The following is a 19547-nucleotide window of genomic DNA, read 5'->3' on the forward strand; positions in this document are numbered from 1 at the left end:
CGGACAAGGAAGGATCACCCAGAGGGAAACATCAGAGGCCATGGAGGTTGACGATTAAGTGGGCCCTCCAGGGTCTACCCAAGGGGACAAGTCTAGTAGGGTAGGGAATCTCTGAAGTTCCTGCCTTAGCATTTCAGCACTGGTGTGGACCAGGGATGCCTTATTTCTTTTCTGAGTGGGAGAAGTCATTGTAGTTGTCCCATTCCTACATCAACACCACATAAAGAGGGTCTGTGGGTAGAGCCAGACAACTTGACTGTTTGTTTAGAGGTCACCAAAAAATGGCAAATATCTCTGGTCCTAATGGAAAAAGTTGTGCACAACTTTGCTGGATGCAAAGATTGGGTGGGACTCTGAAAGCACGTCGAGATTTGGCTACCCAGGGACACTTGGGTGAGGACTCCACAGACTGTTTTCCAGCCTTCCTTGCCACTAGATGTGGCCATATGACTGGTATCTCACTAACAGAATGTGAATAGAAGTGATAGGTGCCACTTCCAAATCACTTACTTAAAAGAAAGTTGCTTACACTTCATTTCTGCTTCTCCATGGGCAGGAGTATTAGCAGCTTCAATTATGAAGATGAAGATGGTTGAAAACAACATGAAGGAACTTGGGTCTTGGAATGACCTATGGGAACAGAGTCACCCTACCAACCTGGACTGGTCACTCCAAATTGTTAGGATGGTGAGAAATAAACCTTGTAGTGTATCTAAGCTTCTGTTGCTTGGGTTCTCTTTGTCACAGCAAATATATCCTCCTTTGTCCCTGTGCATGACATCATAATTTCAGAATGATTTTATGTAAGAACAAATAAAAGCATCACTTCTAGAGTAATTTGAATTTGGAATTTTAGTTCTAGGTACCACAAAGTCATTTTTCCAGACATAAATTCTTAGGTCGACAGGAGTTTAGTATCTGGGGTATATCACCATCCTGAAATTATGTGTAAAAAAGTTCCATTTTTATCAACAATTCAAAGGTAGTCCCAAATGAGTTAAAGCATTCTTCAAAATCCTGGTACTTCTGCACCCTCCAGTATCAAACAGAGACAGGCTTAAAATACAGTTCTCCTTTGTCGCCTAGAGGAACACATTGGCTAAAAGAGAAAGGAGACTTCTCGTTCCAGGAGGATGTTCTACTGTGGGCCCAGGGTTATTTTGGAGACTAGAATATTTATTCTTCAGGGAGTAGGGAATGGCTAATTATGTTTTTCTTGGCTGCCATCAATTACCCTTGTTGAAAACTAGCCTTTTGCTCATTATTATTAGCTAAATAGAATTAATTTAACAATAATTCCAATACAATGAGCTGCTTTGGATGTCCACACACACCACAGGATTCACGCAGATCTAGATGTCACATAGCCCAGTCCACACAACCATTAACGTAAAAACATCATTCAGCTCCATTCGGCTCCAGGTACAGCGTGACTGTTGTTCTGTGTTTGCCTTCCTAAAGTTTTCTAAGACAGGCAATCTCATAAGCAAATGTATGGAGATCTAGGAGCCCTTCTGACTGAGTACCTCAAAATAAGTATTTACTTCATACATAAGAAATTATATGAGGACCCTTTACAGAGTAGAGAACCTGGGGAAAGCTGTAATTGGACCTATATGGAGGACTGGAGTAGAAAGTCCATTTCATGTTCATTCAGGAAAGGTTTTATAAAGAATATGGAGGGTTACAGCCATTTGGGTTCACTAGGAGAAGGTAAGGGGGCTTGCATTCTATAGTGTGCAGTGCAATAAAAAAAGACCCACAGAAGAAGGCAGCACCTGAGTGTGAGAGATGTATTCAGTAATTACATTAAAACCCTGGAAGAGGGGTGCCTGGGTGGCTCAGCCAGTTAGTTAAGTGTATGGTTCTTGGTCTTGGATCAGGTCATCATCCCAAGGTTGTGAGATGGAGCCCAGCTTAGGGCTCTCTGCTTCCCCCCCTTTCCTTTTGTCTCTCCCCTTGCTCATGCTCTCTCTCTCTCTCTCAAATCAATAAATAAATCTTTAAAAGAAAAAAAAAAAAACCCTGGAAGAAAGCATTGTTATTTGTGACCGTATTTATTTATTCATTATAAGTATGGAGAAAAAAACCCAGAAGGGACACTTGATGTGTCTTAGGTGAATTATATTGGAAAACTTGTGTGTGGGATATTTGCAAAGCTCAAAGTATTTTGCTTGTTTTTGAAAGTGGAGATTCTAGTGTAACTGGAAAGATAAACATCCTTAATAGCTTTTCATCTTGCATTTTTTTTACTGCTTTTTTAAAGCAGAAAACACATATTCTCTTGCCCCTATAAATTTTAAGTGACCATTTTTCAAGTCATTCAAATGAAGGCTGATTTAGATAGCATGAAACACCTAAAAATGTTTTTGGTGAGGTATAGGCCTTACAAATTGACCATGTCCAGTCAGGATTTTTTGGTATTGTTTATTTTGGGTACTATAATTTGACCCACAGAATAGCTATCTGAAACCATGTAATAAAAATATTTTCCAAAAAGGGGTTCCACTGTATTGGTTTTAAGATCAGATGTCATTGTTCTTTGATCTTTGTTGCTCAGATGTTCTCATTATGTGGAACAGAATTCAGCAGGTGTTTGGTTGTTTATCCAGTAAAGGGGAAGGTGAGCTGGGATTAAATTGTTATGACATAGCTTTGTTTTAGCTCTGCTGAGTCTCACTGAATTTGGAATAATCGTGTTGCTGCAATAGCAATTTTGCTAAGTACAATAGGACCCGGAAAAGCTTGGCTCACAAACTAATGGGCTGCAGCTACCATCTGTGGGATTGAAACGAAATGCCTCTAAAAGAAATACTCATGAATGTAACTGGCCATCTTGTTGATTAGCTTTCTGGTGGACAGGATTCCAGTCACCTAAATGAACCAGCACAACCTCTCTCTGGAAGCAATAAGTAGATGAATAACCATTTGCTCCTGAACAAGCATTTGCCCAATAAATTCCAATATACTTAAAGACCCTTTGCAAGAAGACACTTATAATCAAATTATGTAAAATGTAGAGAATTATATCAACACTTTGCAAACTGTAAATTAAAATAGAAAAACGTAAGTTCTTGTGCCAGTATTTATAAGGTCATTCTTTTCCAATTCAACACATTCCACTCCACTTTTAGATCCTATTTTCTGTGGCTGGGTAAACTGTAAGCTGGCAAGTTCAAATTTATGTTCCTTAATTTACCCAAAAGAAAACTTTGGTCTCAATTGTCAATGTTAGCACAAAAGGTTGTATTTTTAAAGAAAAATAATCAGTTTTTGCAAGCACCCAATTGCGTGTCTCTCAGCGTACACATCTACCCGGCAAACATCACTCTAAGACTTCAGGAACTGTGATTAAAACACCTACAGTCTTAATGTTTACTTTCAACTCCAGAATTTTAAGTTTTTAAGGAAATCATTTTTCATTGAAATCCAGTTAGAGTTGAAATTTTAGAAAGTGAAAAATAATTCTGTCACCTCATGAGCTAAAGAAGAACTGATTTTTAGAAAGAAGGAAGGGCTTGAAACTCACAGGCATGCAACTTACAGATTTACTTTCCTTATCTTCTCAGAATTTCATCTTGCAGCTCAAGGAGATCTGGAGGCTGAAATGGATTTTTCGGAGACTCTGTCAGGTGGGAGGGGCTAGCACTAGCTCTCTTGTCTGCCTCTACCCACTTCTTCACGTGGCCCAACTCGCAAATGCGGGTGAGTCCCCATCTCAGCCAGGAGGGATGTAGGAGCTCAGTATCATGTGCCCCTTTGTTGCTAAGCACTTTGGCCTGGGCTTTTGATTGTGATTTCAAAGCTTCTGCCTTGTCTTGATTTATTGGATCACAGTTTTACTGATTCTGCCTGGGAAACTGCCTTATAATTTCGACACTCCTTAGTTGCCCCATGTTAGTTCTAGTCTCCCCTAACCCCTCTTGTTCCACTTTACAAGGAGTAGAAGTCTTGTCTCTGACCCCCAGCCAATGGTTGAGGCCCTATGAATTTGCTTGAATATTTCCAGTTGCTCTATTTAACCTGTCCATCGAAACATACCTTATTGCCCAATGTTTATGTTAGTGGTAACATGGGGACTGCTGTCACTTAGATATCAGGCTTTGGCTCCTACTCTAGACTTTCTCAGAGTACTTACAGCTGATATGTACCTTCTTGAGTATGGTCTCTGGGTGGTGGGGGAGTTCTAGGCCCTGGCCTCTGAGTCTGCCCAGTTAGCTCTACTGAATAATGTTCAACAATCTTCCATTAAGTGACGAGAGGTTGGAATACTTATATATTCTATTGGAATTCTGTTGTACTTCCTAATTTTCCAAATGATGTCTGTCTCTATATTTTCATTGACATAATCACCCTTCCCACCCCACAGTTGAAAACTCTGTCCTCTCTGGATGGCAGGAATTATCTGATGTTCATCTTCATATTCATGTTCTCAACTGGGCAGACTCCAGCACATCACATTGATGGAGACATCAAGCTTTTGTCCTGGACTGTTTATTCTGTCTTATCTCACTCACTAGTTAACTCTTCTGTGCTCAGCCAGATACAGTAGAAGCAGCAATACACTAAAACTACAAGGCTAGTACAAAACTTAAGTAATTTTCACCTCTGTTTCTTCTATTTCAAGCTTCTGGGACCCACTTTTCTTCTTTTTCTTCTATCAGATCAAGGACTCAACTAGAATCAGCCATCATCACTTTGTTAATAGCTGCTATGTCAGACTCCCAACAATCCTGCAGACGGGGTAAGATCAGACCCATTTTGCAAATGAGGAAGCTAAGACCTGGGAAGGTCAAGATTATTTTGCCTTCAGCTCTTTGCTGTTCAGATCCCTTCAAGTGGGCAACAGTGAGCAGTAAGGAATTACCCAGGGGACCAAAGGGGAGGGAGTGCACACAAGGTCAGGATGGTTGTCAGGGCATTTTAATTTCTGGCTCAGGCAACTGGGCCGAAGCAAAGGCAAACCCAGCTGCTGGAGGCTTGGGTCTTGGACCTTAGTCTATTAATGAAGCAGGGTGAGGTGAAGGGCAGGGATGGAAAGATCCGCATATTAAGGGCTATATCTGGAACGGTTCATCTCTTGGCTGGCTCTGACCTTTTGCAGTGAACAGAGAACTCTATGACCAGTTATTGCTTCCTGCTCTGAGGGAGGAGAAGGGACGGAGAGCTTGCTTAATTTCTGATCTGTTCTTTTTGGATTCAGGACAGATAATCCAATTGGAACTATTTATAACTATTTATAACTAAAAAGAAACACAAAAGAGGGGCAAACTGGTAAAATTTGGATTGGATGCATTAAAGCAATATTACTTGCAAATGTGACTTGCTTACTGTATTTGAATCTGACTGAAGTGGCTTACAGGACCCTACAAAATAGACCACCCTGTCCCATTACCCTGCCTATCTGACTTAGGAGCTTGCCATTCTCCCTTCCCCTGTCCTACTCTCTTCTGGCTACACTGGTCTCCTTCCTTGGGGGAAAACAGGGAGAGGGACACATAAACACTTAGTGAGTTCTTATCTCAGGCATTTGTTGGTCAGGCTTCCTCTTCCTAAGATGCACTTCACCCACAGGTGGCCAGGGTTTGCTCCCTGTGGCCTCTGTCAAACAAAATCTCACCTGAAAAGTCTCCCCTGACTGCATGCATAAGAACCCACCCTTTTCCTCCCACCCTTGGCACCCCCTACCCACTTAACTTTGCTTTCTCACACCCTGCTACCCTTTTACATATGTAATAACTGTCTGCCTCCCTAACCCCTCTGGCCCCACCTAGAATGACAGCTCCAGGAGGGCAGGCCATCTGTTTTGTTCACTGCTGTTGACCCAGCACACAGGGGAGCCCCTAGAGAGTAGTAGGCGCTCAAGAAGTATTTGTTGAATGAATTTATGCTAATTATTTCGTGGAATAATACCTCTCGTGCTTAACCCTAATATATTTGACTTGATTTATTATGCTTTATTTTATTATGATACTAAATTTTAATAATGTTTTATCATGTGACTTAATAAAGTATCTCCTTTGTCATCCTCTTTTCAATGATAAGTGGCTCACAATGATAGAAATAGGATATAAATACATATAAAGAATAAAGAAAAAAAGGATAGGATAGCAAAGTGAAGCTGTGGTGGAATTAGAAGACAAAATCATGCATCTTCCATTACTCAACCCAGTGGACTCTATTCAGCAACTTGGAAAACAAAAAACAAACCAAGAGAAAAAAAAGAAAACAACCAACCAAACCAAACCGAATGACACCAAACAAAAATACTACTCTTTAGTTCCATTAGGCCACTGTGGAAGAATCTGGGTTTGAATCCAGCTCTTATTATTTGTTGTATACTCGGGCAAATTACTTAATTTCTCAGGCTCTGACTTCCCTCATGGTAAAATGGACATCATTCTAGTGTTCCCTCACAGGGCTGGGTCTCTGGCGAATAAATGAGGCCAGAGTATACTGGGGCCCTCCGTCCAGTGCCTGCCTGCTCCACGTGCTCAGACCGGGGAGGTGGGAGATGGGTGAAGGGCACCCTTCCCGGCCCTGCCACGCCCCAGGCCAACGGCTCCACACAACGGCCGGCTCCTGAGGTCTGCCCTCTAAGTGACAGAGCCACTGGGAGAAGGTGTCATGTCCGTGAAAGGGCCGATTACATCACACACCAAAGTGACCTTAGGTATTTTTAAAAGGAAAATTCCCCAAACATTAATCTTTCCAAAGCTCTTTATTTTTTCCCCCAATTTTATTTATTTATTTTTTGATTCCCAATTTTATTTATTTATTTTTTGTTAACATATAATGTATTATTTGTTTCAGGGGTACAGGTCTGTGACTCATCAGTCTTACACAAGTCACAGCGCTCACCATAGCACATACCCCAAAGCTCTTTAAACACGAATCTCACGTACTAAACTGGGCTTGGTGTGAAATGTGAGGATAAACACACCCTCCATCCACCTAGAGTTCCTAGAACCCCCTGAACTAATGTGCTATGCTTTACCCTGGTGCCCCAACAAGAGCTGCCCATGTAAATGAATGAGCTGGTCTGGGTGGACAATACTGTAAATAACAGCCACCAGGAAAAAAAAAAAAAATCCTGAGGAAAATTAATTTTCAACAGTGGAACAGAGCAGGGAAAACAGAACTGTGCTTTTCCTGCTTGTGATTTATAACATGTCCCCTCTTAACTCACAATAATGAATCACTGCCTTTTCCTCCAGGAGTTCATCCTCTCTCTGAGTTGGACTCTGCATATATGTACATGCAAGGGAGCTGGTTTTCCATTTGGAATTCCTCTATGCTGTGCTTTCATATCCTATTCTTTCCAACATTAACAAAAAGTGTTCAAAAAGAACTTATCCAAAGAGAATTTCTTCCTCACCCTGTTCATTCCTGTTTCTTTAGAATTTGCAGCTGAGTTTCATTAAGAGGCCAATTTCTAACAATTCTATTAGGGCATAAAATTCAGATTCTTCTACAGAACATTTCTAGAATTCAAAGGTAAATGTCAAACCACTGACACAGACCCATTAAGAAAAAAAAGCATGATCGAAAGTGGCATGTATTTTGGAGTTGTTGTATTTTGTAGTTCTGGTATTTAAGTCTTAAAATCTATATTTAACAGGTCTTAGTTCAACTGTCTTACTAATATAGCTATGTAACATGCTATTTAGTAATATATTCATCTGGAAGTCCATCAACCCTTAGTTACGTTTCCATTTATTATTTGCACCCTAACTGGCTCAAAGCCAGCCTCTTCCTAGCAAAGTTTCCACAGATCTACTTGTTACTAAATCTGGTGGTTACACTTCTCAATACTCAGCTTATTTCACACCCTTGGCAGTATCTGACACTACTGACCATTCACTCCCTTCTTCTGGAAACATTTTATCCTATCAGTCATCATGATACCCACACTCTTCACATCTTCCTACCACCTCTGTGGCTCTTATTTCTCAGTGCCCCTTGAGGTTCCTCTTCTTCCATCTCTATCTTATGTAATGGCTTTTCCTCAGGTCTCTCTGTTCTAGGCCATTCTCTTCTCTCTATAAACCCTGCTGAAGCATCCTGCCTTATGTTACTGGCTGTTGGAATTACCCATGTTAGTTACACCTTCCTTTAAGACTTCTCTCCTGAACTCAAAGATATTTATTCAGTACTTACTGGCCTCTGGCACTTAGATAACACAGGCACTTCAATCTTCACAGGCCCCAGTGGAACACATCCATCTTCCACCCCCACCTCCTTCCCTAATACCATGACTATCCATCCCATTGTCCAAGCCAGGAATATGGGGATGATCCTAGATTTCCAAGTGTGGTACTTTGTATCCATTCTCTTCTCCCTGTTCCTACTGTGGAGACCTCACACCACAGCTACCCTCTAGCCTGTTCCCTCTCTCGACCTCCTAACTGGTCTTCCTCTGCCTCCTGGCTGTTCTCATCCAATCCATTCTTCCCTGTGCGCCAACAATGGTGTTTCTAATATACAAATCTGATCTTGATAGTCAAAATCAAAGTCTGGTCTGACACTCAAATTTAAAACCATTCAATAGCTTCTCCTTACCCTCAGGATAACGTCCAAAGTCCAAAGACCAGTTCATATGGCCTTGATGGACTGGTTCCTCCTTGCCTTTTTTAAACTAACCTCTTTCTTCCTAACACATTTCCTTTTCTTTTCCTCCTACTTAGCCTTCTCAGCTTCAGTCTTTCTGAAAATCTTCCAGTCCTCTAATGCTGTTTCCACTGCCTGGTATGCTCTTGTCCCAGTAATTCTTATTCCTCCCTTAGCTGGTCAGCTGCTGTGCATCTGTCAGCTGTAAGTGGAGGGTCACTTCCTCCAGAAAGCCTTCCTGGAGCGAAGTGCCCTGCTGTGCAATCGGTACCGTCTGAACTTCCCATTTATGCCGTGTCTGACTGCACTTGAACTGTCCAACTGCACTTTACCTTGCAAGTCATGTCAGCTTTGCGTGCCCAGGGGTGGGGTCTCACCTGTTTGTGGTGGAGCAACTGGGTCTTGTGTAGGTACTCAAAAATACTTGTGGAAACATTAATAGGAGAAAGGATAAAATCCAGTTGTCAAGTTCTAATTGACTTACGCTAGTAGCATGTCTGTCTACTTTTCTGAAAGTATAAGCAACAGAATCTTTACTATCTTTAGACAGAAGTTGAAAGAATACCCATCTTAAAATTAAAAAACAAATGGAACATAATAAAAAAGAAAAAGAAAAAAGAAAAACAAACAAGTAAACAGCAACAACACCCAACAGTTACTGAGTACCGTGTGCGGGCACTGTGCAAAGAGCTTCATCTGCGTGGTCACTTTGTTCTCACAGAGACCTATGGGGCAGGAGCCATTATTTTCTCCACATTACAGATGAAGAAAATAAGGCTAAGAGAGATAAACAATTTGGCCGAAGTCAGTTGGCAGAGCCAAGATTGTATGAAACCCCCAAATCCTCCCCCACAACAAAAAAAACTCCATCCAACAAAATGGATGTGTCCAACAAAATGTATGGAATACTTGCTTCGTGTAAAATACCACAAGAGATACAGCCTCACAATCCCTGTGCTACTTTACTCCAGTGAAAATAACCAGGAATGCTGAAGAAGAGTGGTACTGTTTTGCATTTGGCCAGTTACTACCATCAGCCCGGCAAGAAATATGCTATATACATGGAAGAATATGACTGAGTAAACCAGAAAACTTTCCAGCTTTTCTGCACCAGATACTGTAATTTCATTATTTAGCATAAAATGTGAACGCTAGGTTCATTAACAGTCAAATCCAGATGCAAATGCAAACTGAGAAATATAATGGAAAACCAAATAGCAGATTCTCATTATCTTTTGTGAAAATCTATGCCAATGTTCTCCTTTGTAACAAGTACTGAATTACAGTACTTCAGGCCTGATAGAAACCTAGAAATTATTTACTCCAAATCTTCCCAAGTATTTTTAAGCTTAAGGTCCAAAGGAAAATAACTAGGAAGTGTAAAACATTGCCAGGACTCAGGAAAACTGGTTGGTAGTATCTATGAAAGCTGAACCTATACATATCCTGAGGCCCAGTCCAATACTCCAAGAAATATACCCAATCGAAATGCTATTATTTTTCACCAAATGATATAGATGGAAATGCTAACACAGCAGTTTTTTTTTTTTTTTGCAATAACCCCATGCTGGAATCAATCTAGTGAACATCAGTAGTAGACTGGGCAAATAAAAATATGGAATATACCATGTAGTGATGAAAACGAAGTACACCTACATACAACGATGTGGATGAATCTCAAAAACATGATGCTGAACAAAAGAAGTCATAATTTTATCATGATTTTATTTATACAAATTTCAAAAATCTGTCTAACCTAATGTATGATGTCAATAGTAGGAAGAACAGTTAGGGGGTGGGGGTGCTGGAGAGTGATCAACTGGAAGGGGAAATGTTGAAATGCTGATGATTTCTGTCTCTTGCTTTGAGTGCTGATTACACAGATATGTTCATTTTGTGACAATCCGTTGAGCTGTACACTTATTATATGTGCATCTTTTTTCTGCATGTATGTTATACTTCAGCAAAAATCACACCCCTTTCCCCCCAAATGGAGAAACTTAGAACACTTCCTGTCACCCATCTCCTACATTATCAAGAAATTCTCAGGCACAATGGGGAAAACTTATGAATGTTATGATCTTAATTCTGCTAAAACTAACATTTGCTTCAGTCATGTCAACAAAAATAAATACTTCAATATTGAAAACGTTTGCTAAAGAAACAAATGTGTTTGATGAGAAAACAAAAAAAAAAAACAGTATTTCCTTTGGCAAGCATTTGTTGGATTGGAGGTAGCAAACATAAAACTTCCAAGTTGTTACTGAATTTGCTTACACGCTCAGTTTACTCAAGATTCAGAATTTTTGTGGAGTTGTATTTAAAAAAAAACAAAACTATAGGGATAAAAATAATTGTAATAGAAATAAAAAAGACTGAATTTCTAAACTGTTGTCCTGGCTATGTCCCAACTATGCACAGCTGTGTAATGCCTGGCATATGATAAGCATTAAAATATATTTGCTCTATGAATAAAAATATAGTACATTGGGCACTCTTTTTTTTTTTTTTTTTTTTTTTACATTGGGCACTCTTTAGAATATTTCTCATCAATCTTTGTCACAGACAGGTACAATGAGTATTTTTTAAGTACCTGGTAAATAGGAAATCACCTATACTTCTTTACTATTTTAGTTAATATATAATAGAGAATGACTGAAAAAAATAAGTCTCCATCATAGTGTTAATTAATATTTACAAAACACCTGTAAATGATAGAACATCACTAAATGATTTATGAAGCAATAAATCATTTAAGATAAAGAAGTTTTATTAAAGAAAAACTTGGAAGTCATTAAGACCTTAGAAAAATGAACAAAAAAATCTCTTCCCGCCAACTGTATTTAAGGAAAAAAATTGAGAGTAGTATCACTCTCCCTGGAAGTCATCATATATTAAACTGGTGTCAAGAAAACCTTAGAACATATTAGCTTTCAGGAAAAAACACTTGCAATTTATATTTTCTAATTTTAAGTAGTATATTCTTACTATGACTCTAAAATCTGTCCAACCCCCCCATTAACATTTTAAAAGAAAGTTCTCCAGTTCTTACCAAGCAGAAATAAATAACACCTGACAACAGCATTAGGGAGCATAAACATAAAATTACCTGTTATTAAAAACTGAGCACATTTTTCTCAAAGAAATATATTACTCAGCTGTAAAGTAGTATGTTTGCCATTCACACTAATGTTTCAACATTATGGTTCAATCTTCTAAAAAGCTGACATGGAAAATAATGGTGTAATAAACTAATTCATCATAATGTGCAAAGGAAACCGTTGGAATAAATTGTAATAACCTTTCAAAAACTAGCAGCTTTTAAAAGTATTAATTTCTACTCCAGATAATTGGAAAGGACACCTGGGTGGGTAGGCAATATTTTTTATGGGATTGCTCTGTCAGGAGCTCAGATTGTCTCTGGACTCAGCAATGATCATTTAGCACTAAATGACAGTGAATCTTGCAAATAGGTATTCCTAGATGGTGTTCCCCATAAATTACCAAAGTCAACTCCCCTCAAGGTCAGCCATATGAGAGGGCAGGTATCAAATGGCCTTTGTGGAGACCCAGAGTAGTCCTCGGGTTTCTCATAAATGGACAATAGTTGTGTTGGCTGCCATAAAATCAACTTAATGGACTGACAACATAAATTACCATCAAACTTTGACAACATTCGTCCCTAGAAAACAGCTGAAGAATGCTTTTATATCAAAGCTGAAGAAAATGGATAACAAAATGCTTTGCTCTATACCAGATCATAAATATTTTTAACAATTCTAAGTGGGGAATGAATTAATATTAGAAGCTACAATACATTTTACTTGAGGCATTAAAAACAGCATCTAAGTAACATTAAAATGACACTTGCTTTTTGAAGTAACTACTCTATATCATTGTAATGCAATGGAGTGTGTGTGTGTGTGTGTTCTAGGCAAGAAAGCTACATTTGCCTGGCACCGGGTATTTCACTAAACCTAGATAACTAAAAAGATTGTTGATGTCTTTCTAGTTTTATTTTCTCTCTCTAGTCCACTGGGCCCACAGGAAAGATAAATTCTTGAGCTCTCACACCACTCTGGATAAATCATTAATTCACTTTCTTTATGGCTCAGTTTTTCCATTTGTAAAGTAAAACAATTATTATACATGGACATTTCGAAGACAATGTAATTAATCCTAGCAGGAAAGCACCAAATAAACTCTAAACTACTAGAGAATCATATTAATGTATTTGTGAAAATAATGTACTCTGGACAATCAATTAGTGACTTTTGAAAGTCAATTGGCAAAAAAAATACAACAGCTGAACTAAGATACTGGAATTTTGGGGGTCGAGTTTTCATTACTCATCTAATTATGCTTCCATCCTATAACTGCAGTCATTATTGCTGGTAGTCACGGAAGTAGTAGTACAACATAAACTACAATTATTCTCCCAGGCATTTTTATAATTGTATTCATTTTCTCTTGAAAATCAGGACTTCACTGCAGATTTTGGTAAAAGAAATGCTACAGTGAATAAAAGCAAGATGGTCCTGCCATCCAATGGCATCTCAGACCATGAATATTATGTACAATGTCAAAGAACTCTATATACTTTGTAAACGATAAAAGTTCCCAAACAGAATGCAAAGTTAGTATATTTTGTGTCTTTCTCTCCCACATCCCATCATCACCTTCTCTCCCGTCTTTCTTTGCACTATTTCTTGCATTTATTCTTTCCCTCTATCCCGCTGTCACTTCTGTCTAGAACCTCATCACCTTAGAACTGAATTATTGTGGTAGTTTCCCTGTTCCTGTTCTCTTTCTACCAATCCATCCTGCCTACTCCTGCCAAATTAATCTTTTTTAAAGTGCTCTTTTAATTATGTCATTCTTCTGCTCAAAAATTTTCAATGAGTCCCCATCACCTGGAGGCCAAAGGCCAGAGTCTTTAGCTAGAATCAAAGCCTTTGACTGTCTGGCCTCACCTCCTTTTCTAATCTCATCTTTTCCAGTTCCCCTGCACAAACCTGTGAGATAATAAATGCACCTGCTGCTGGGCCACTTCCACCATAGCGCCTGCCTGGCAGGTACCATCCATCCTCTCTGCCTAGCCAGTTGCCTTCCTTCTGTGAAGCCTTTTTCACTACTTCAACTCAGAGTCAGCACCTCCAGCCATGAAACTGGAACACTCATTGTTTTTATTTTTTTGTATTAAAATGATTTATTTCACTGTTGCAATATGGCTTAGCTTCAGTTTTCATTGCTTAACGGTTTCCATGTCTTTTCTCCCTAATTAATTTGTAAAACTCTTTAAGGGTAGGGATGTTTGTGTTCTTATTATCTGCCAATCTCCCTAGCACGAAGGTATGAAAATAGTTAGCAATCAGTAGACACTTGTTTAATGAATGAATGCAAAATGCCTCTCTATGCTTCTTGCAAGATTAGCATGAAAGCTACTCAGTTGTGCTGGTAACTTGTGGTATTCCAGAGCAGCAACTTCTGTATGCGAGGCAGTTTTCCCGAACCTAATAAATCTGTTTCCATCTTTAAGTTCTTAGTGAAATTCTAGATTATGAAATATAAGCTGAGCACATGAGATTTATAATGTTAGAATATGACTTTAATGTAAACTTGGGCACCACTGGGATAAACACAAAGTAGTGCATATTCATTGAATTAATACTCATTTTCTGAAAGTTCCTTACCAACAGAAAACTCAGTAACTTCTAAACAAAATTAAAATCATTCTAAGAATAAATTCAGAGAAAAAACGGTAAGTATGCAGCAGTGCAGAGGCTTTATTTTATAAATCAGAAATATATTTTAGCTTATAATATTCTGCAGAAAGAATATGGATTTTGGAACTCATCAAGACCTGGGTTGGCAACTCCGTTCTGCTGCTTACCCGCCATGCCATCTTGGATCAGTCACTCAATGCCTTTGAATTCTAAAATTCTCACAAGGCAAATGAAAATATCAATATCCAATTCACTTGAAAAACCTGAGATGAATGAACCCCTTTTGAGCTGTTAATGAGGTCAATGACTTTAAGGGCACCCGGTGGCACCTACCCCCACACCTGGCACGTTAAATAAATGATAGCTACGATTATCATTTTTGTTTTGAAAGCTTTTCTTTTTGACTCCTTACTTCCTATTGTTTATGGAGGAAAATGGCTTCCCTAATAGTTAAAGAGTATGAGTATAGGAATCTAAAACATCTGGGTTTAACTTGGGGCACTACCATTTACTAGTTGACTAATCTATTTATTAAAGGATCTGAGCCCCAATTGTATAAGTGGGTGTATGAAGAAAACAAAATCTTGGAGGGACATTTTGAAGACTCAAAGTGAAAACAAAGTGTGTAGCACAGAACAAGCACTCTGTTACAGTAGATATTATAATTCTTATGAGTCTTCTCTCAGGTACTATCCTGTTCTGTATTAAAGAACCCATGTTCATTAATATTTTTTAAGTAAAAGTAGGAAAATTTTCCTCCATTATATTTCACTGCTTTGCAGACAAACATAATTTGATATTATAAATATTATTCTTATAAATAATATTTGTATAATGATTTATAGTGTACAAAATACCTTTATAACTTAAGACTGTGCTCTAAAAATGTTCCCCAAATTAGTCACTCTTTGCTGTGATTACTCCAATCATTATTCTGGCAACCCATTCTACCATCAAGATGTTCAACAGTGAACAATAATGATAAACTTCAAATAGTAAGGCGCTACTTAAAAAAAAGTTAAGTGTGTTATTGTCACAGGCCTATGTTTTTAGAAATATTTGGCAGTTAAAATTGGTTAGATGAAACTGAGCGACTGGTCACAGATTCTCCATCTCAGCAGTGGAGGCCTTCTCCAGGCAGGCTTTAACAAAAGACCCTTAACAGAAGTGGTTTCTTAATTTCTCTTTGACTTCTTGAATATTGTTTAAAATATCAGTTAGGTTGCCTATTGTCGCTGAGGTTAAAATACAATTTAAAAAAATCTGGTAGGTGGTTTCTAGAACTTACCATGTCAACAAATGAAAAGAAGAAATATGGGTAACTTTCTTACATCATGGATTAGATCAGATGCTGAGATTAATGACTTATTATCTAAACTCAGTAGGAATGCAATTAAATGCGAAAGAATGGAAAGCACCCTACAGTTCATAAGACTAAGCTGTTTCTACTAGCACAGTAACTTAACTGAAGCACATGCTTAAAACTCATCAAATACATTACTTCCCTTAACATTTACAGGGTCAAAACCAGACATCAGCCACAACTTGAAGTGCCATTAGTTGCTCTGAAAAACTTTTGGACAGATCGCTTCAAGAAGCAGCACGCTGGTTCCCACGAAGGCCCCTGGGGTGTTTCATGTACACACGCACCTTGAGAACCAAGTGGTTAAGGACAGCATTACTCTTAATCCTTCAGATGAGTAGCCTGCCAAACAACCATTCTTTACACAAGTATACAGCTCCTTATGCAACAGTCCTCATTTCCACTGTTTTATCCTCTATTCAGTCCTTGGTTTAGTGATTCTGGCCATTATATCTACACTTTAAAACATGATGTGACATATTATATGTGTAAGCGCCACTTAGTAACTGATAAGTGCACAGCATTGGATTGGCATGAGTACTAGAGCAGTCTTTTCTAGATCTGCTTCCAAAATCCCTCCATAGGCATGGTGGCATTTGCTTGTTTTTGGCCTCTGCTTTCTTTCATTGCCTCTACCTTCCTCCTATTACCTGCTATGCATATCAAATGACTTGGGGGGCTTCTAAACTGTTTCGGTGTCTATTTTTACCAGACCCATTAACTAGAACTTATGTTTATAGTATCAACGATAATTTCAAAGCCATTTTACAAACGAAATATTTTGATCTTCATAAGGTGACACGAGATGAGGAAACAGGCATGAAGAGGTTATCTGATGTGGCTGAATCACTTGACATGAGTGTCCGAAGAGAGTACCTCCCTCCTGACTCTGAATTTGGGCTCACTTCGTCCCCGTTACTACTTCATCATTTGTTGGTCTTTGGATTAGACTTGTGTTAGAAATTCCTTCTCACCAGTTGTGTGATTTTTAAATATATTGGTTAAACCTTGAATTTTAGCTTCCTTGTTGGTAAATGGGGGGATAACAATACCTACTTCACAGGGTTACCTTGATGATTAAATGAAATGGTATATGTAAAGTAAAAAACCTGGAATAAGGTAAGTGTTCAAAAATGTTAGTCCTTCCAATCCCCTCTTGGGGAGTCTTCACCTAGAGGTAGTTCCCTTAGGTCTATAGAGGATCTCTGAAGTTACTCTGTAATCCAGTGGTGGGCCAGGAGAGCTGAGTATATTAATGTTATCACTTGGGTGACAACAGTTCATTGAACCAAGGATTTATCAGTCATCTACTATACCCCAGCACAGTGCTAAGGACTACAGATGCACAAAAGAAGTAGCAGCAGCCAAGGAATTTTGGCAGTGACAAGAACCAGACTTCATTTCCTAGAAAATAAAGATACTCCAAGAGGGGCTAGTCTGCCAAGTTCAACAGGGCTTTTTTAAAATTCTCCCAATTAATTTCAGATAGAATACAATGATTTAAAAGCTTGTACATGTTAGAGTTGACTCTTGAATGGCACATTCGGCCAAACCCCAAAGTGTTATTTTTGTAGGCAGTGGTACTGTGTCCAGACCATATTATGACATGGGGTGAGGAAGGGAGCATGGAAGAGCCGGTCTCAAAGGGACCTAGGAAAGAAAGGTTTAAAAACGTGCGAGGTGTTTCTGCTTTGTGTTTCCATGACTTTAGTCACCTAGATTATAAAACACTCTAGGGCAAAACTACCCATTTGGTATTTTCTCTATCCTTCTTCAGTGCCTGGGAACAGAAATATTTGTTGAGCTGAATTTTGGCCTCCGAGTCAAACCAAACAGACAAACAAACAAACAAACAAAAAAAGGTAATTATGATTCCACCGCATTTGGATTAGCCCATAAGAAAAGTTTTTACAGCTAACTAAAACATTGCACGTTGAAAAGATTTTCCAAGGTCAAATCTAGTGAAATCTCAGCATAATTTGGTTTAAGCTATACATTTCATCGTTAGCAACAGTAAATGGTGTGTGAGGCTATGTGCAGTGTGAAACAACCCAGCGTTTAAGGTCAGACAACTTGACTCTCATTCTGCCTCTTCGTGTGATTTTGGGCAATGACCTGACCTCTCAGGGTCACAGATTTATTCTTTTTAGAATGGGAATAATGCGATCTATCTTATGACATTATTGAAAAACTTAACTGAGATGGACTATCACATGTATACACTAATTAATAGGTAACAATTTTTGAGCATTCAATAAGCATTAGACTATGCTAAGCACTTTTTATTTAACTAATTTAAACTTTACCATAACTCAAGGGGATGGATGTATTAATTATTCCCATTTTAGAGATAAGGAAATTGAGGCACAGAAAGTTTTTGTAAGAACCTTGCCACAGTCAGTTACTAGCTGGCTGAACAGGAACTCAAACTCAGCCTCTGGCAGGCTAGCTGCAGATCTGTGTTCTTAACCATCTTGCTTTGTCGCCTTGCTCTCTCAGAGCAGCTCGTTACATGCCCACTTCTCCTCACCCTGGATTCTGGTATAAAAAATGCAACAGATCCCACCTTTCCAGAAATAGCTAGTTACCCTGAGGACACAGGGCACATGCATAAGGAGAGACAAAGTCATACACAACACAAGTTGTCAAATGTCAGAGTGGGGTATAACCACAAGTTCTATGGCAGTCTGGAAGGAAGGACATAATTGGGATGGAAAATCGGCACAATTTTGTAATGTAGGTGGAACTTGACTTAGGTCTTGGAGGAAAAGCAGAATTAAAACCAGGAAGGAGGATTTGGGAAAGTTGTTTCAGATAGGACAACAAGGACAAAGGCTCTCTGTGTTCAGGAAATAAGGCTCGGCGTCAGCGGGGAAGGTTTCTATATGGGAACACTGAGACTGAGGAACAAGAGGCACTTTAAACTCATTTTTTTAGAATGTTTGAGAAGCCCAGAGAGGAGGGAGGACCCTCTATGGGAGAACCACCTGGGGTTTCTGAGAGGCGGTGTATCTGTGTGCATGGGTGCCATGTCATGCCGAGCAGTGCTTTCCAAAGGCTGATGAGATGGCAGATGTATAACCCATGGGGTGGGAGGACCGAAAGTTGGATAACCGAAAGCACGTTAGTGTTCAGTACACATACCTACATTCAGACACTTCTCAATGATCAGGCGATGATTATCTGGTTGGTGGATATTCCATGGCCTCTTCTCAACCTACCTCCCGTCCTTTCGGCTTGTTTCCTGCTTGTTAGTACCTGGGGGTGGAGACGGAGACAAAGCGATTTTCCAGTGAGTCTTTTATTTTGTTTTAATCATTATTTTTTTGCTGCTCCTTAGCAGCTGTAGTTAAAAATGTGTTATGGGCAGAAGAAGAAGTATGTCTTGGATGATCAGAACATTTTCTTCTTTCTTTCTCTTTTTAAATGGTACTTCCAGAGTGCCTTTATTAAACAATTTGCTGATGAAGAGCAGAGCTCACATTTGAGCCTAACCCTGGAATATGCAACTGTTAATTCCCTTTGATTAGAAATGGACTTGTAAATTGGGGGCTACCCACATGCACTTTCAGATAATGTTCCTGCAGCAGAAAATTGTTTCTGATCTGGCTGTTGAAGTTTTTAGGTGAGAGAGGTTAAATGTACTCTACTTAAAGATGCCCACATTGTGCATTTCAGACTACCTTTTATAGCCGTATGATGATTATCCACACAAATCATTTTTACCTTTGCTACTACTTGAATATATTAAGTACTTGCTGCTTCTTCCTAAGTTGAATATAGAACACTAGGAGACCTGAGTAATTCTTTAGCTGCGAGTACATGTTTGGTTCTAAAACTAAAGTGCT

The 19547-nt window shown here is 39.0% G+C and overlaps 1 protein-coding gene across 1 annotated transcript in view; it reads right to left on the bottom strand.

Moving 5' to 3' along the window:
- LOC115944346 (heparan sulfate glucosamine 3-O-sulfotransferase 5) overlaps positions 1-19547 on the bottom strand; it is a 256509-nt gene that overhangs the window by 84264 nt on the left and 152698 nt on the right. The window contains exon 3 of the mRNA XM_081828836.1: positions 18844-18957. The gene's annotated coding sequence lies outside the window, so the exon portion shown is untranslated. The remainder of the gene's footprint in view (positions 1-18843; positions 18958-19547) is intronic.

Source organism: Leptonychotes weddellii, chromosome 8 (assembly GCF_054177405.1).
Source record: "Leptonychotes weddellii isolate Sample4059 chromosome 8, ASM5417740v2, whole genome shotgun sequence".
NCBI classification, from domain to species: domain Eukaryota; kingdom Metazoa; phylum Chordata; class Mammalia; order Carnivora; family Phocidae; genus Leptonychotes; species Leptonychotes weddellii.